Source organism: Hyla sarda, unplaced genomic scaffold (genome assembly GCF_029499605.1).
Source record: "Hyla sarda isolate aHylSar1 unplaced genomic scaffold, aHylSar1.hap1 scaffold_1437, whole genome shotgun sequence".
Classification (NCBI taxonomy): domain Eukaryota; kingdom Metazoa; phylum Chordata; class Amphibia; order Anura; family Hylidae; genus Hyla; species Hyla sarda.
Window position 1 is genome coordinate 73,626 of NW_026608067.1, and position 17,269 is coordinate 90,894.

At 46.2% G+C, this 17,269-nt stretch overlaps 8 non-coding genes across 8 annotated transcripts; all 8 read left to right on the forward strand.

The window, feature by feature from the left end:
• Nucleotides 1-1,142: 1,142 nt before the first annotated feature.
• LOC130307609 (U2 spliceosomal RNA) lies at nucleotides 1,143-1,333 on the forward strand. Its single transcript, XR_008856778.1, has one exon. It is a non-coding gene; the product is annotated as a U2 spliceosomal RNA (small nuclear RNA).
• A 2,093-nt stretch (nucleotides 1,334-3,426) lies between these two features.
• Nucleotides 3,427-3,617, forward strand: LOC130307611 (U2 spliceosomal RNA). Its single transcript, XR_008856780.1, has one exon. It is a non-coding gene; the product is annotated as a U2 spliceosomal RNA (small nuclear RNA).
• A 2,081-nt stretch (nucleotides 3,618-5,698) lies between these two features.
• On the forward strand, nucleotides 5,699-5,889 carry LOC130307612 (U2 spliceosomal RNA). The gene has a single exon (XR_008856781.1). It is a non-coding gene; the product is annotated as a U2 spliceosomal RNA (small nuclear RNA).
• Nucleotides 5,890-7,975: 2,086 nt separating this feature from the next.
• On the forward strand, nucleotides 7,976-8,166 carry LOC130307613 (U2 spliceosomal RNA). Its single transcript, XR_008856782.1, has one exon. It is a non-coding gene; the product is annotated as a U2 spliceosomal RNA (small nuclear RNA).
• Nucleotides 8,167-10,256: 2,090 nt separating this feature from the next.
• Nucleotides 10,257-10,447, forward strand: LOC130307614 (U2 spliceosomal RNA). The gene has a single exon (XR_008856783.1). It is a non-coding gene; the product is annotated as a U2 spliceosomal RNA (small nuclear RNA).
• A 2,082-nt stretch (nucleotides 10,448-12,529) lies between these two features.
• Nucleotides 12,530-12,720, forward strand: LOC130307615 (U2 spliceosomal RNA). Its single transcript, XR_008856784.1, has one exon. It is a non-coding gene; the product is annotated as a U2 spliceosomal RNA (small nuclear RNA).
• A 2,088-nt stretch (nucleotides 12,721-14,808) lies between these two features.
• LOC130307616 (U2 spliceosomal RNA) lies at nucleotides 14,809-14,999 on the forward strand. The gene has a single exon (XR_008856785.1). It is a non-coding gene; the product is annotated as a U2 spliceosomal RNA (small nuclear RNA).
• A 2,087-nt stretch (nucleotides 15,000-17,086) lies between these two features.
• LOC130307622 (U2 spliceosomal RNA) lies at nucleotides 17,087-17,269 on the forward strand (the record flags this gene model as incomplete). The annotated part of the gene is made up of 1 exon (XR_008856791.1): nucleotides 17,087-17,269. It is a non-coding gene; the product is annotated as a U2 spliceosomal RNA (small nuclear RNA).

Below are 17,269 nucleotides of genomic sequence, written 5' to 3' on the forward strand. Positions count from 1 at the left end.
AATCCTTAGAAAATTATCCCCCAGTGTCTCCATCTGCTGGCGGTATTGAATAAGCATTGCTGCACTGATGGGGTATGCATTAGACGAAAAAAAAGAAGAAAAAGAAGAATAATACGCCCAGAAAAGAGGCGAAAAGGAGAAAAACGTAAAAAAACGTGAAAAAAAAGTAAGAGGAAGAGAAGGGAAAAAAAGGTGGAAATGGGTTTAAAAGTGATTTCGGCGGAGAATATATATATATATATATATATATATATATATATATATATATATGCGCACACACACACATAGATATAAACGTATTCTCCGTTGAGATATTGCAGCCGCTGCTGTGTCCAGGCCCAGGAGCCTTAGCACTGTGCTGTGATGTCACTCAATACCACTGACATCACTAGGTGTAAACAACATCTCTCCTTTGCTGTGTATGTGACTATGGAGCTGTTTGGTGATGTCGTCTATTACGGCCTTCATAGAAGCAACAGGAGATTGTTGCATCCATCTTGAACCCTCAGAACTACAGTGCTATGATGTCACTCACTTCCACAGGCCTTGCAGAGTGTAAACAACAACAACCCAGCTTTGTTGTGTATGTAACCAAAGGGATTTGTGATGTCACCTAGAACCTTCACAGCAGCGACAGCTTTATGAGGAGCATCAGCACTGCTCTGCCTGAGCAGAACCATCACCGCCATAGGTTGTCAAATAACCCGGATTTAACCCACACAGGTAAGTCCAATGGGGTGCAGGCATGTCCTCTATGCTTACAGCTTCCCGTGGGTGTTGGTTTGATACCGTTTGGGGACAGCCAAGGAGGCATCTGCAGGCAACAAAGGTAGGTGTGTGCTTGTGTGTGTGTTTCCTATGCAGATCCTAAGCCCAGTGTCACATGCAAGTAGGAGGAGTAAGAAGGGTTCCTGGCAAATCCGGGTTATGGATTGCATTTAAAAAGGCCCCGTGGGAGTGCAATGGGCCCCTGTCTTGCTGCTTAGCAATAATGGTATGGGTTTAGGTTCTGCTGTGTGTACTGGTGGTTGACTGCCCCCCAGCCCAGAGTGTGCATGGAAAATTGTCTGGCAGCCTCCCTGACAGCAAGCAGTGATAGTGCCCATGAAGGGGACCTTGTTGGGCCCGCCCCTTTCACGGTTATCGCTTCTCGGCCTTTTGGCTAAGATCAAGTGTAGTATCTGTTCTTATCAGTTTAATATCTGATACGTCCCCTATCTGGGGACCATATATTAAATGGATTTTTGAGAACGGGGGCCGATTTCGAAGCTTGCTTCCGTCGCCCTATGCATTGACCCGATATGGCAGTATCTTCGGGTACAGTGCACCACCCCCTTACAGGGTTAAAAAGAAAGATTCCTACTTTCATTGCTACCTGCTTGCTGGCTAGCCAGCTAGCCAGCCCTGTGGGCCTTGCTGCTGCTGCAGCCAAAAAACAAAAGGTGGTGCTGCTGCTGCTTCTGCTGCTTCTGCTTCTGCTTGTGTCTGGCCCCTGTTGGAGCGTCCAGGCACAGGACTTCTGCTGCTGCTGACTAAATGGCCTCCTTAATTGGATCATTTGAGTAGCCAGCACACCTGTGCAGGTAGGGCATGACATGATAGGCAGCTGCCTTGATAGCGGGTGGGTGCTGAATGTTCCTAATTGACAAAATAAGATTAATGCTTATGAAGAAATATAAAATCTCATCCCTTCCCCAATATCGCGCCACACCCCTACCCCTTAATTCCCTGGTTGAACGTGATGGACATATGTCTTTTTTCGACCGTACTAACTATGTAACTATGTAACATAACATGGGGGGGGGGGGGGGGGGTCTCCTGGCTGTTCACACAGGTGTGTCATTGCTGTACATTGACCATGCATTGCTTCTGTGGTATTGCAAAGGCAAAGACAAATGCTTCCAGCCATCCATTGCACTAATGGATTGGTCATCAGCTGGCTGTCTATGTCCCGCATCAATATAGACCAAAGTACAGAGGGTTAGGCTATGCTATTGTGCACCTACCTGATGCATCAGAAGGTGCGAGGCCCTTGCTAAATTCTGTGCACAGACTTTGAGATCTATGCTTTAGACTGTATCTAAACCTGCTCCAACATGGACTGACATTCTGGCCTACTTTCAGCCGATGCGACTTGTCTGTCGCTGAACAGTCGCTTTTTATGTATTCAGCACCTATGTATAATGTTGTAAAAATGCTCTAGAAGCTAAAGTCGCAGAAATGTCACACATATTTGGCCTGCAACTTTCTGTGCGACAAATTCAGACAGGAAAAATCAGTATAAATCCTTAGAAAATTATCCCCCAGTGTCTCCATCTGCTGGCGGTATTGAATAAGCATTGCTGCACTGATGGGGTATGCATTAGACGAAAAAAAAGAAGAAAAAGAAGAATAATACGCCCAGAAAAGAGGCGAAAAGGAGAAAAACGTAAAAAAACGTGAAAAAAAAGTAAGAGGAAGAGAAGGGAAAAAAAGGTGGAAATGGGTTTAAAAGTGATTTCGGCGGAGAAATATATATATATATATATATATATATATATATATATATATATATGCGCACACACACACATAGATATAAACGTATTCTCCGTTGAGATATTGCAGCCGCTGCTGTGTCCAGGCCCAGGAGCCTTAGCACTGTGCTGTGATGTCACTCAATACCACTGACATCACTAGGTGTAAACAACATCTCTCCTTTGCTGTGTATGTGACTATGGAGCTGTTTGGTGATGTCGTCTATTACGGCCTTCATAGAAGCAACAGGAGATTGTTGCATCCATCTTGAACCCTCAGAACTACAGTGCTATGATGTCACTCACTTCCACAGGCCTTGCAGAGTGTAAACAACAACAACCCAGCTTTGTTGTGTATGTAACCAAAGGGATTTGTGATGTCACCTAGAACCTTCACAGCAGCGACAGCTTTATGAGGAGCATCAGCACTGCTCTGCCTGAGCAGAACCATCACCGCCATAGGTTGTCAAATAACCCGGATTTAACCCACACAGGTAAGTCCAATGGGGTGCAGGCATGTCCTCTATGCTTACAGCTTCCCGTGGGTGTTGGTTTGATACCGTTTGGGGACAGCCAAGGAGGCATCTGCAGGCAACAAAGGTAGGTGTGTGCTTGTGTGTGTGTTTCCTATGCAGATCCTAAGCCCAGTGTCACATGCAAGTAGGAGGAGTAAGAAGGGTTCCTGGCAAATCCGGGTTATGGATTGCATTTAAAAAGGCCCCGTGGGAGTGCAATGGGCCCCTGTCTTGCTGCTTAGCAATAATGGTATGGGTTTAGGTTCTGCTGTGTGTACTGGTGGTTGACTGCCCCCCAGCCCAGAGTGTGCATGGAAAATTGTCTGGCAGCCTCCCTGACAGCAAGCAGTGATAGTGCCCATGAAGGGGACCTTGTTGGGCCCGCCCCTTTCACGGTTATCGCTTCTCGGCCTTTTGGCTAAGATCAAGTGTAGTATCTGTTCTTATCAGTTTAATATCTGATACGTCCCCTATCTGGGGACCATATATTAAATGGATTTTTGAGAACGGGGGCCGATTTCGAAGCTTGCTTCCGTCGCCCTATGCATTGACCCGATATGGCAGTATCTTCGGGTACAGTGCACCACCCCCTTACAGGGTTAAAAAGAAAGATTCCTACTTTCATTGCTACCTGCTTGCTGGCTAGCCAGCTAGCCAGCCCTGTGGGCCTTGCTGCTGCTGCAGCCAAAAAACAAAAGGTGGTGCTGCTGCTGCTTCTGCTGCTTCTGCTTCTGCTTGTGTCTGGCCCCTGTTGGAGCGTCCAGGCACAGGACTTCTGCTGCTGCTGACTAAATGGCCTCCTTAATTGGATCATTTGAGTAGCCAGCACACCTGTGCAGGTAGGGCATGACATGATAGGCAGCTGCCTTGATAGCGGGTGGGTGCTGAATGTTCCTAATTGACTAATGCTTATGAAGAAATATAAAATCTCATCCCTTCCCCAATATCGCGCCACACCCCTACCCCTTAATTCCCTGGTTGAACGTGATGGACATATGTCTTTTTTCGACCGTACTAACTATGTAACTATGTAACATAACATGGGGGGGGGGGGGGGGTCTCCTGGCTGTTCACACAGGTGTGTCATTGCTGTACATTGACCATGCATTGCTTCTGTGGTATTGCAAAGGCAAAGACAAATGCTTCCAGCCATCCATTGCACTAATGGATTGGTCATCAGCTGGCTGTCTATGTCCCGCATCAATATAGACCAAAGTACAGAGGGTTAGGCTATGCTATTGTGCACCTACCTGATGCATCAGAAGGTGCGAGGCCCTTGCTAAATTCTGTGCACAGACTTTGAGATAGATCTATGCTTTAGACTGTATCTAAACCTGCTCCAACATGGACTGACATTCTGGCCTACTTTCAGCCGATGCGACTTGTCTGTCGCTGAACAGTCGCTTTTTATGTATTCAGCACCTATGTATAATGTTGTAAAAATGCTCTAGAAGCTAAAGTCGCAGAAATGTCACACATATTTGGCCTGCAACTTTCTGTGCGACAAATTCAGACAGGAAAAATCAGTATAAATCCTTAGAAAATTATCCCCCAGTGTCTCCATCTGCTGGCGGTATTGAATAAGCATTGCTGCACTGATGGGGTATGCATTAGACGAAAAAAAAGAAGAAAAAGAAGAATAATACGCCCAGAAAAGAGGCGAAAAGGAGAAAAACGTAAAAAAACGTGAAAAAAAAGTAAGAGGAAGAGAAGGGAAAAAAAGGTGGAAATGGGTTTAAAAGTGATTTCGGCGGAGAAATATATATATATATATATATATATATATATATATATATATGCGCACACACACACATAGATATAAACGTATTCTCCGTTGAGATATTGCAGCCGCTGCTGTGTCCAGGCCCAGGAGCCTTAGCACTGTGCTGTGATGTCACTCAATACCACTGACATCACTAGGTGTAAACAACATCTCTCCTTTGCTGTGTATGTGACTATGGAGCTGTTTGGTGATGTCGTCTATTACGGCCTTCATAGAAGCAACAGGAGATTGTTGCATCCATCTTGAACCCTCAGAACTACAGTGCTATGATGTCACTCACTTCCACAGGCCTTGCAGAGTGTAAACAACAACAACCCAGCTTTGTTGTGTATGTAACCAAAGGGATTTGTGATGTCACCTAGAACCTTCACAGCAGCGACAGCTTTATGAGGAGCATCAGCACTGCTCTGCCTGAGCAGAACCATCACCGCCATAGGTTGTCAAATAACCCGGATTTAACCCACACAGGTAAGTCCAATGGGGTGCAGGCATGTCCTCTATGCTTACAGCTTCCCGTGGGTGTTGGTTTGATACCGTTTGGGGACAGCCAAGGAGGCATCTGCAGGCAACAAAGGTAGGTGTGTGCTTGTGTGTGTGTTTCCTATGCAGATCCTAAGCCCAGTGTCACATGCAAGTAGGAGGAGTAAGAAGGGTTCCTGGCAAATCCGGGTTATGGATTGCATTTAAAAAGGCCCCGTGGGAGTGCAATGGGCCCCTGTCTTGCTGCTTAGCAATAATGGTATGGGTTTAGGTTCTGCTGTGTGTACTGGTGGTTGACTGCCCCCCAGCCCAGAGTGTGCATGGAAAATTGTCTGGCAGCCTCCCTGACAGCAAGCAGTGATAGTGCCCATGAAGGGGACCTTGTTGGGCCCGCCCCTTTCACGGTTATCGCTTCTCGGCCTTTTGGCTAAGATCAAGTGTAGTATCTGTTCTTATCAGTTTAATATCTGATACGTCCCCTATCTGGGGACCATATATTAAATGGATTTTTGAGAACGGGGGCCGATTTCGAAGCTTGCTTCCGTCGCCCTATGCATTGACCCGATATGGCAGTATCTTCGGGTACAGTGCACCACCCCCTTACAGGGTTAAAAAGAAAGATTCCTACTTTCATTGCTACCTGCTTGCTGGCTAGCCAGCTAGCCAGCCCTGTGGGCCTTGCTGCTGCTGCAGCCAAAAAACAAAAGGTGGTGCTGCTGCTGCTTCTGCTGCTTCTGCTTGTGTCTGGCCCCTGTTGGAGCGTCCAGGCACAGGACTTCTGCTGCTGCTGACTAAATGGCCTCCTTAATTGGATCATTTGAGTAGCCAGCACACCTGTGCAGGTAGGGCATGACATGATAGGCAGCTGCCTTGATAGCGGGTGGGTGCTGAATGTTCCTAATTGACAAAATAAGATTAATGCTTATGAAGAAATATAAAATCTCATCCCTTCCCCAATATCGCGCCACACCCCTACCCCTTAATTCCCTGGTTGAACGTGATGGACATATGTCTTTTTTCGACCGTACTAACTATGTAACTATGTAACATAACATGGGGGGGGGGGGGGGGGTCTCCTGGCTGTTCACACAGGTGTGTCATTGCTGTACATTGACCATGCATTGCTTCTGTGGTATTGCAAAGGCAAAGACAAATGCTTCCAGCCATCCATTGCACTAATGGATTGGTCATCAGCTGGCTGTCTATGTCCCGCATCAATATAGACCAAAGTACAGAGGGTTAGGCTATGCTATTGTGCACCTACCTGATGCATCAGAAGGTGCGAGGCCCTTGCTAAATTCTGTGCACAGACTTTGAGATCTATGCTTTAGACTGTATCTAAACCTGCTCCAACATGGACTGACATTCTGGCCTACTTTCAGCCGATGCGACTTGTCTGTCGCTGAACAGTCGCTTTTTATGTATTCAGCACCTATGTATAATGTTGTAAAAATGCTCTAGAAGCTAAAGTCGCAGAAATGTCACACATATTTGGCCTGCAACTTTCTGTGCGACAAATTCAGACAGGAAAAATCAGTATAAATCCTTAGAAAATTATCCCCCAGTGTCTCCATCTGCTGGCGGTATTGAATAAGCATTGCTGCACTGATGGGGTATGCATTAGACGAAAAAAAAGAAGAAAAAGAAGAATAATACGCCCAGAAAAGAGGCGAAAAGGAGAAAAACGTAAAAAAACGTGAAAAAAAAGTAAGAGGAAGAGAAGGGAAAAAAAGGTGGAAATGGGTTTAAAAGTGATTTCGGCGGAGAAATATATATATATATATATATATATATATATATATATATATATATGCGCACACACACACATAGATATAAACGTATTCTCCGTTGAGATATTGCAGCCGCTGCTGTGTCCAGGCCCAGGAGCCTTAGCACTGTGCTGTGATGTCACTCAATACCACTGACATCACTAGGTGTAAACAACATCTCTCCTTTGCTGTGTATGTGACTATGGAGCTGTTTGGTGATGTCGTCTATTACGGCCTTCATAGAAGCAACAGGAGATTGTTGCATCCATCTTGAACCCTCAGAACTACAGTGCTATGATGTCACTCACTTCCACAGGCCTTGCAGAGTGTAAACAACAACAACCCAGCTTTGTTGTGTATGTAACCATAGGGATTTTTGATGTCACCTAGAACCTTCACAGCAGCGACAGCTTTATGAGGAGCATCAGCACTGCTCTGCCTGAGCAGAACCATCACCGCCATAGGTTGTCAAATAACCCGGATTTAACCCACACAGGTAAGTCCAATGGGGTGCAGGCATGTCCTCTATGCTTACAGCTTCCCGTGGGTGTTGGTTTGATACCGTTTGGGGACAGCCAAGGAGGCATCTGCAGGCAACAAAGGTAGGTGTGTGCTTGTGTGTGTGTTTCCTATGCAGATCCTAAGCCCAGTGTCACATGCAAGTAGGAGGAGTAAGAAGGGTTCCTGGCAAATCCGGGTTATGGATTGCATTTAAAAAGGCCCCGTGGGAGTGCAATGGGCCCCTGTCTTGCTGCTTAGCAATAATGGTATGGGTTTAGGTTCTGCTGTGTGTACTGGTGGTTGACTGCCCCCCAGCCCAGAGTGTGCATGGAAAATTGTCTGGCAGCCTCCCTGACAGCAAGCAGTGATAGTGCCCATGAAGGGGACCTTGTTGGGCCCGCCCCTTTCACGGTTATCGCTTCTCGGCCTTTTGGCTAAGATCAAGTGTAGTATCTGTTCTTATCAGTTTAATATCTGATACGTCCCCTATCTGGGGACCATATATTAAATGGATTTTTGAGAACGGGGGCCGATTTCGAAGCTTGCTTCCGTCGCCCTATGCATTGACCCGATATGGCAGTATCTTCGGGTACAGTGCACCACCCCCTTACAGGGTTAAAAAGAAAGATTCCTACTTTCATTGCTACCTGCTTGCTGGCTAGCCAGCTAGCCAGCCCTGTGGGCCTTGCTGCTGCTGCAGCCAAAAAACAAAAGGTGGTGCTGCTGCTGCTTCTGCTGCTTCTGCTTGTGTCTGGCCCCTGTTGGAGCGTCCAGGCACAGGACTTCTGCTGCTGCTGACTAAATGGCCTCCTTAATTGGATCATTTGAGTAGCCAGCACACCTGTGCAGGTAGGGCATGACATGATAGGCAGCTGCCTTGATAGCGGGTGGGTGCTGAATGTTCCTAATTGACAAAATAAGATTAATGCTTATGAAGAAATATAAAATCTCATCCCTTCCCCAATATCGCGCCACACCCCTACCCCTTAATTCCCTGGTTGAACGTGATGGACATATGTCTTTTTTCGACCGTACTAACTATGTAACTATGTAACATAACATGGGGGGGGGGGTCTCCTGGCTGTTCACACAGGTGTGTCATTGCTGTACATTGACCATGCATTGCTTCTGTGGTATTGCAAAGGCAAAGACAAATGCTTCCAGCCATCCATTGCACTAATGGATTGGTCATCAGCTGGCTGTCTATGTCCCGCATCAATATAGACCAAAGTACAGAGGGTTAGGCTATGCTATTGTGCACCTACCTGATGCATCAGAAGGTGCGAGGCCCTTGCTAAATTCTGTGCACAGACTTTGAGATCTATGCTTTAGACTGTATCTAAACCTGCTCCAACATGGACTGACATTCTGGCCTACTTTCAGCCGATGCGACTTGTCTGTCGCTGAACAGTCGCTTTTTATGTATTCAGCACCTATGTATAATGTTGTAAAAATGCTCTAGAAGCTAAAGTCGCAGAAATGTCACACATATTTGGCCTGCAACTTTCTGTGCGACAAATTCAGACAGGAAAAATCAGTATAAATCCTTAGAAAATTATCCCCCAGTGTCTCCATCTGCTGGCGGTATTGAATAAGCATTGCTGCACTGATGGGGTATGCATTAGACGAAAAAAAAGAAGAAAAAGAAGAATAATACGCCCAGAAAAGAGGCGAAAAGGAGAAAAACGTAAAAAAACGTGAAAAAAAAGTAAGAGGAAGAGAAGGGAAAAAAAGGTGGAAATGGGTTTAAAAGTGATTTCGGCGGAGAAATATATATATATATATATATATATATATATATATATATATATATATATATATATGCGCACACACACACATAGATATAAACGTATTCTCCGTTGAGATATTGCAGCCGCTGCTGTGTCCAGGCCCAGGAGCCTTAGCACTGTGCTGTGATGTCACTCAATACCACTGACATCACTAGGTGTAAACAACATCTCTCCTTTGCTGTGTATGTGACTATGGAGCTGTTTGGTGATGTCGTCTATTACGGCCTTCATAGAAGCAACAGGAGATTGTTGCATCCATCTTGAACCCTCAGAACTACAGTGCTATGATGTCACTCACTTCCACAGGCCTTGCAGAGTGTAAACAACAACAACCCAGCTTTGTTGTGTATGTAACCAAAGGGATTTGTGATGTCACCTAGAACCTTCACAGCAGCGACAGCTTTATGAGGAGCATCAGCACTGCTCTGCCTGAGCAGAACCATCACCGCCATAGGTTGTCAAATAACCCGGATTTAACCCACACAGGTAAGTCCAATGGGGTGCAGGCATGTCCTCTATGCTTACAGCTTCCCGTGGGTGTTGGTTTGATACCGTTTGGGGACAGCCAAGGAGGCATCTGCAGGCAACAAAGGTAGGTGTGTGCTTGTGTGTGTGTTTCCTATGCAGATCCTAAGCCCAGTGTCACATGCAAGTAGGAGGAGTAAGAAGGGTTCCTGGCAAATCCGGGTTATGGATTGCATTTAAAAAGGCCCCGTGGGAGTGCAATGGGCCCCTGTCTTGCTGCTTAGCAATAATGGTATGGGTTTAGGTTCTGCTGTGTGTACTGGTGGTTGACTGCCCCCCAGCCCAGAGTGTGCATGGAAAATTGTCTGGCAGCCTCCCTGACAGCAAGCAGTGATAGTGCCCATGAAGGGGACCTTGTTGGGCCCGCCCCTTTCACGGTTATCGCTTCTCGGCCTTTTGGCTAAGATCAAGTGTAGTATCTGTTCTTATCAGTTTAATATCTGATACGTCCCCTATCTGGGGACCATATATTAAATGGATTTTTGAGAACGGGGGCCGATTTCGAAGCTTGCTTCCGTCGCCCTATGCATTGACCCGATATGGCAGTATCTTCGGGTACAGTGCACCACCCCCTTACAGGGTTAAAAAGAAAGATTCGTACTTTCATTGCTACCTGCTTGCTGGCTAGCCAGCTAGCCAGCCCTGTGGGCCTTGCTGCTGCTGCAGCCAAAAAACAAAAGGTGGTGCTGCTGCTGCTTCTGCTGCTTCTGCTTGTGTCTGGCCCCTGTTGGAGCGTCCAGGCACAGGACTTCTGCTGCTGCTGACTAAATGGCCTCCTTAATTGGATCATTTGAGTAGCCAGCACACCTGTGCAGGTAGGGCATGACATGATAGGCAGCTGCCTTGATAGCGGGTGGGTGCTGAATGTTCCTAATTGACAAAATAAGATTAATGCTTATGAAGAAATATAAAATCTCATCCCTTCCCCAATATCGCGCCACACCCCTACCCCTTAATTCCCTGGTTGAACGTGATGGACATATGTCTTTTTTCGACCGTACTAACTATGTAACTATGTAACATAACATGGGGGGGGGGGTCTCCTGGCTGTTCACACAGGTGTGTCATTGCTGTACATTGACCATGCATTGCTTCTGTGGTATTGCAAAGGCAAAGACAAATGCTTCCAGCCATCCATTGCACTAATGGATTGGTCATCAGCTGGCTGTCTATGTCCCGCATCAATATAGACCAAAGTACAGAGGGTTAGGCTATGCTATTGTGCACCTACCTGATGCATCAGAAGGTGCGAGGCCCTTGCTAAATTCTGTGCACAGACTTTGAGATCTATGCTTTAGACTGTATCTAAACCTGCTCCAACATGGACTGACATTCTGGCCTACTTTCAGCCGATGCGACTTGTCTGTCGCTGAACAGTCGCTTTTTATGTATTCAGCACCTATGTATAATGTTGTAAAAATGCTCTAGAAGCTAAAGTCGCAGAAATGTCACACATATTTGGCCTGCAACTTTCTGTGCGACAAATTCAGACAGGAAAAATCAGTATAAATCCTTAGAAAATTATCCCCCAGTGTCTCCATCTGCTGGCGGTATTGAATAAGCATTGCTGCACTGATGGGGTATGCATTAGACGAAAAAAAAGAAGAAAAAGAAGAATAATACGCCCAGAAAAGAGGCGAAAAGGAGAAAAACGTAAAAAAACGTGAAAAAAAAGTAAGAGGAAGAGAAGGGAAAAAAAGGTGGAAATGGGTTTAAAAGTGATTTCGGCGGAGAAATATATATATATATATATATATATATATATATATATATATATATATGCGCACACACACACATAGATATAAACGTATTCTCCGTTGAGATATTGCAGCCGCTGCTGTGTCCAGGCCCAGGAGCCTTAGCACTGTGCTGTGATGTCACTCAATACCACTGACATCACTAGGTGTAAACAACATCTCTCCTTTGCTGTGTATGTGACTATGGAGCTGTTTGGTGATGTCGTCTATTACGGCCTTCATAGAAGCAACAGGAGATTGTTGCATCCATCTTGAACCCTCAGAACTACAGTGCTATGATGTCACTCACTTCCACAGGCCTTGCAGAGTGTAAACAACAACAACCCAGCTTTGTTGTGTATGTAACCAAAGGGATTTGTGATGTCACCTAGAACCTTCACAGCAGCGACAGCTTTATGAGGAGCATCAGCACTGCTCTGCCTGAGCAGAACCATCACCGCCATAGGTTGTCAAATAACCCGGATTTAACCCACACAGGTAAGTCCAATGGGGTGCAGGCATGTCCTCTATGCTTACAGCTTCCCGTGGGTGTTGGTTTGATACCGTTTGGGGACAGCCAAGGAGGCATCTGCAGGCAACAAAGGTAGGTGTGTGCTTGTGTGTGTGTTTCCTATGCAGATCCTAAGCCCAGTGTCACATGCAAGTAGGAGGAGTAAGAAGGGTTCCTGGCAAATCCGGGTTATGGATTGCATTTAAAAAGGCCCCGTGGGAGTGCAATGGGCCCCTGTCTTGCTGCTTAGCAATAATGGTATGGGTTTAGGTTCTGCTGTGTGTACTGGTGGTTGACTGCCCCCCAGCCCAGAGTGTGCATGGAAAATTGTCTGGCAGCCTCCCTGACAGCAAGCAGTGATAGTGCCCATGAAGGGGACCTTGTTGGGCCCGCCCCTTTCACGGTTATCGCTTCTCGGCCTTTTGGCTAAGATCAAGTGTAGTATCTGTTCTTATCAGTTTAATATCTGATACGTCCCCTATCTGGGGACCATATATTAAATGGATTTTTGAGAACGGGGGCCGATTTCGAAGCTTGCTTCCGTCGCCCTATGCATTGACCCGATATGGCAGTATCTTCGGGTACAGTGCACCACCCCCTTACAGGGTTAAAAAGAAAGATTCCTACTTTCATTGCTACCTGCTTGCTGGCTAGCCAGCTAGCCAGCCCTGTGGGCCTTGCTGCTGCTGCAGCCAAAAAACAAAAGGTGGTGCTGCTGCTGCTTCTGCTGCTTCTGCTTGTGTCTGGCCCCTGTTGGAGCGTCCAGGCACAGGACTTCTGCTGCTGCTGACTAAATGGCCTCCTTAATTGGATCATTTGAGTAGCCAGCACACCTGTGCAGGTAGGGCATGACATGATAGGCAGCTGCCTTGATAGCGGGTGGGTGCTGAATGTTCCTAATTGACAAAATAAGATTAATGCTTATGAAGAAATATAAAATCTCATCCCTTCCCCAATATCGCGCCACACCCCTACCCCTTAATTCCCTGGTTGAACGTGATGGACATATGTCTTTTTTCGACCGTACTAACTATGTAACTATGTAACATAACATGGGGGGGGGGGGGGGGGGGTCTCCTGGCTGTTCACACAGGTGTGTCATTGCTGTACATTGACCATGCATTGCTTCTGTGGTATTGCAAAGGCAAAGACAAATGCTTCCAGCCATCCATTGCACTAATGGATTGGTCATCAGCTGGCTGTCTATGTCCCGCATCAATATAGACCAAAGTACAGAGGGTTAGGCTATGCTATTGTGCACCTACCTGATGCATCAGAAGGTGCGAGGCCCTTGCTAAATTCTGTGCACAGACTTTGAGATCTATGCTTTAGACTGTATCTAAACCTGCTCCAACATGGACTGACATTCTGGCCTACTTTCAGCCGATGCGACTTGTCTGTCGCTGAACAGTCGCTTTTTATGTATTCAGCACCTATGTATAATGTTGTAAAAATGCTCTAGAAGCTAAAGTCGCAGAAATGTCACACATATTTGGCCTGCAACTTTCTGTGCGACAAATTCAGACAGGAAAAATCAGTATAAATCCTTAGAAAATTATCCCCCAGTGTCTCCATCTGCTGGCGGTATTGAATAAGCATTGCTGCACTGATGGGGTATGCATTAGACGAAAAAAAAGAAGAAAAAGAAGAATAATACGCCCAGAAAAGAGGCGAAAAGGAGAAAAACGTAAAAAAACGTGAAAAAAAAGTAAGAGGAAGAGAAGGGAAAAAAAGGTGGAAATGGGTTTAAAAGTGATTTCGGCGGAGAAATATATATATATATATATATATATATATATATATATATATATATGCGCACACACACACATAGATATAAACGTATTCTCCGTTGAGATATTGCAGCCGCTGCTGTGTCCAGGCCCAGGAGCCTTAGCACTGTGCTGTGATGTCACTCAATACCACTGACATCACTAGGTGTAAACAACATCTCTCCTTTGCTGTGTATGTGACTATGGAGCTGTTTGGTGATGTCGTCTATTGCGGCCTTCATAGAAGCAACAGGAGATTGTTGCATCCATCTTGAACCCTCAGAACTACAGTGCTATGATGTCACTCACTTCCACAGGCCTTGCAGAGTGTAAACAACAACAACCCAGCTTTGTTGTGTATGTAACCAAAGGGATTTGTGATGTCACCTAGAACCTTCACAGCAGCGACAGCTTTATGAGGAGCATCAGCACTGCTCTGCCTGAGCAGAACCATCACCGCCATAGGTTGTCAAATAACCCGGATTTAACCCACACAGGTAAGTCCAATGGGGTGCAGGCATGTCCTCTATGCTTACAGCTTCCCGTGGGTGTTGGTTTGATACCGTTTGGGGACAGCCAAGGAGGCATCTGCAGGCAACAAAGGTAGGTGTGTGCTTGTGTGTGTGTTTCCTATGCAGATCCTAAGCCCAGTGTCACATGCAAGTAGGAGGAGTAAGAAGGGTTCCTGGCAAATCCGGGTTATGGATTGCATTTAAAAAGGCCCCGTGGGAGTGCAATGGGCCCCTGTCTTGCTGCTTAGCAATAATGGTATGGGTTTAGGTTCTGCTGTGTGTACTGGTGGTTGACTGCCCCCCAGCCCAGAGTGTGCATGGAAAATTGTCTGGCAGCCTCCCTGACAGCAAGCAGTGATAGTGCCCATGAAGGGGACCTTGTTGGGCCCGCCCCTTTCACGGTTATCGCTTCTCGGCCTTTTGGCTAAGATCAAGTGTAGTATCTGTTCTTATCAGTTTAATATCTGATACGTCCCCTATCTGGGGACCATATATTAAATGGATTTTTGAGAACGGGGGCCGATTTCGAAGCTTGCTTCCGTCGCCCTATGCATTGACCCGATATGGCAGTATCTTCGGGTACAGTGCACCACCCCCTTACAGGGTTAAAAAGAAAGATTCCTACTTTCATTGCTACCTGCTTGCTGGCTAGCCAGCTAGCCAGCCCTGTGGGCCTTGCTGCTGCTGCAGCCAAAAAACAAAAGGTGGTGCTGCTGCTGCTTCTGCTGCTTCTGCTTGTGTCTGGCCCCTGTTGGAGCGTCCAGGCACAGGACTTCTGCTGCTGCTGACTAAATGGCCTCCTTAATTGGATCATTTGAGTAGCCAGCACACCTGTGCAGGTAGGGCATGACATGATAGGCAGCTGCCTTGATAGCGGGTGGGTGCTGAATGTTCCTAATTGACAAAATAAGATTAATGCTTATGAAGAAATATAAAATCTCATCCCTTCCCCAATATCGCGCCACACCCCTACCCCTTAATTCCCTGGTTGAACGTGATGGACATATGTCTTTTTTCGACCGTACTAACTATGTAACTATGTAACATAACATGGGGGGGGGGGGGGGGGGGTCTCCTGGCTGTTCACACAGGTGTGTCATTGCTGTACATTGACCATGCATTGCTTCTGTGGTATTGCAAAGGCAAAGACAAATGCTTCCAGCCATCCATTGCACTAATGGATTGGTCATCAGCTGGCTGTCTATGTCCCGCATCAATATAGACCAAAGTACAGAGGGTTAGGCTATGCTATTGTGCACCTACCTGATGCATCAGAAGGTGCGAGGCCCTTGCTAAATTCTGTGCACAGACTTTGAGATCTATGCTTTAGACTGTATCTAAACCTGCTCCAACATGGACTGACATTCTGGCCTACTTTCAGCCGATGCGACTTGTCTGTCGCTGAACAGTCGCTTTTTATGTATTCAGCACCTATGTATAATGTTGTAAAAATGCTCTAGAAGCTAAAGTCGCAGAAATGTCACACATATTTGGCCTGCAACTTTCTGTGCGACAAATTCAGACAAAAATCAGTATAAATCCTTAGAAAATTATCCCCCAGTGTCTCCATCTGCTGGCGGTATTGAATAAGCATTGCTGCACTGATGGGGTATGCATTAGACGAAAAAAAAGAAGAAAAAGAAGAATAATACGCCCAGAAAAGAGGCGAAAAGGAGAAAAACGTAAAAAAACGTGAAAAAAAAAGTAAGAGGAAGAGAAGGGAAAAAAAGGTGGAAATGGGTTTAAAAGTGATTTCGGCGGAGAAATATATATATACTATATATATATATATATATATATATATATATATATGCGCACACACACACATAGATATAAACGTATTCTCCGTTGAGATATTGCAGCCGCTGCTGTGTCCAGGCCCAGGAGCCTTAGCACTGTGCTGTGATGTCACTCAATACCACTGACATCACTAGGTGTAAACAACATCTCTCCTTTGCTGTGTATGTGACTATGGAGCTGTTTGGTGATGTCGTCTATTACGGCCTTCATAGAAGCAACAGGAGATTGTTGCATCCATCTTGAACCCTCAGAACTACAGTGCTATGATGTCACTCACTTCCACAGGCCTTGCAGAGTGTAAACAACAACAACCCAGCTTTGTTGTGTATGTAACCAAAGGGATTTGTGATGTCACCTAGAACCTTCACAGCAGCGACAGCTTTATGAGGAGCATCAGCACTGCTCTGCCTGAGCAGAACCATCACCGCCATAGGTTGTCAAATAACCCGGATTTAACCCACACAGGTAAGTCCAATGGGGTGCAGGCATGTCCTCTATGCTTACAGCTTCCCGTGGGTGTTGGTTTGATACCGTTTGGGGACAGCCAAGGAGGCATCTGCAGGCAACAAAGGTAGGTGTGTGCTTGTGTGTGTGTTTCCTATGCAGATCCTAAGCCCAGTGTCACATGCAAGTAGGAGGAGTAAGAAGGGTTCCTGGCAAATCCGGGTTATGGATTGCATTTAAAAGGCCCCGTGGGAGTGCAATGGGCCCCTGTCTTGCTGCTTAGCAATAATGGTATGGGTTTAGGTTCTGCTGTGTGTACTGGTGGTTGACTGCCCCCCAGCCAGAGTGTGCATGGAAAATTGTCTGGCAGCCTCCCTGACAGCAAGCAGTGATAGTGCCCATGAAGGGGACCTTGTTGGGCCCGCCCCTTTCACGGTTATCGCTTCTCGGCCTTTTGGCTAAGATCAAGTGTAGTATCTGTTCTTATCAGTTTAATATCTGATACGTCCCCTATCTGGGGACCATATATTAAATGGATTTTTGAGAACGGGGGCCGATTTCGAAGCTTGCTTCCGTCGCCCTATGCATTGACCCGATATGGCAGTATCTTCGGGTACAAGT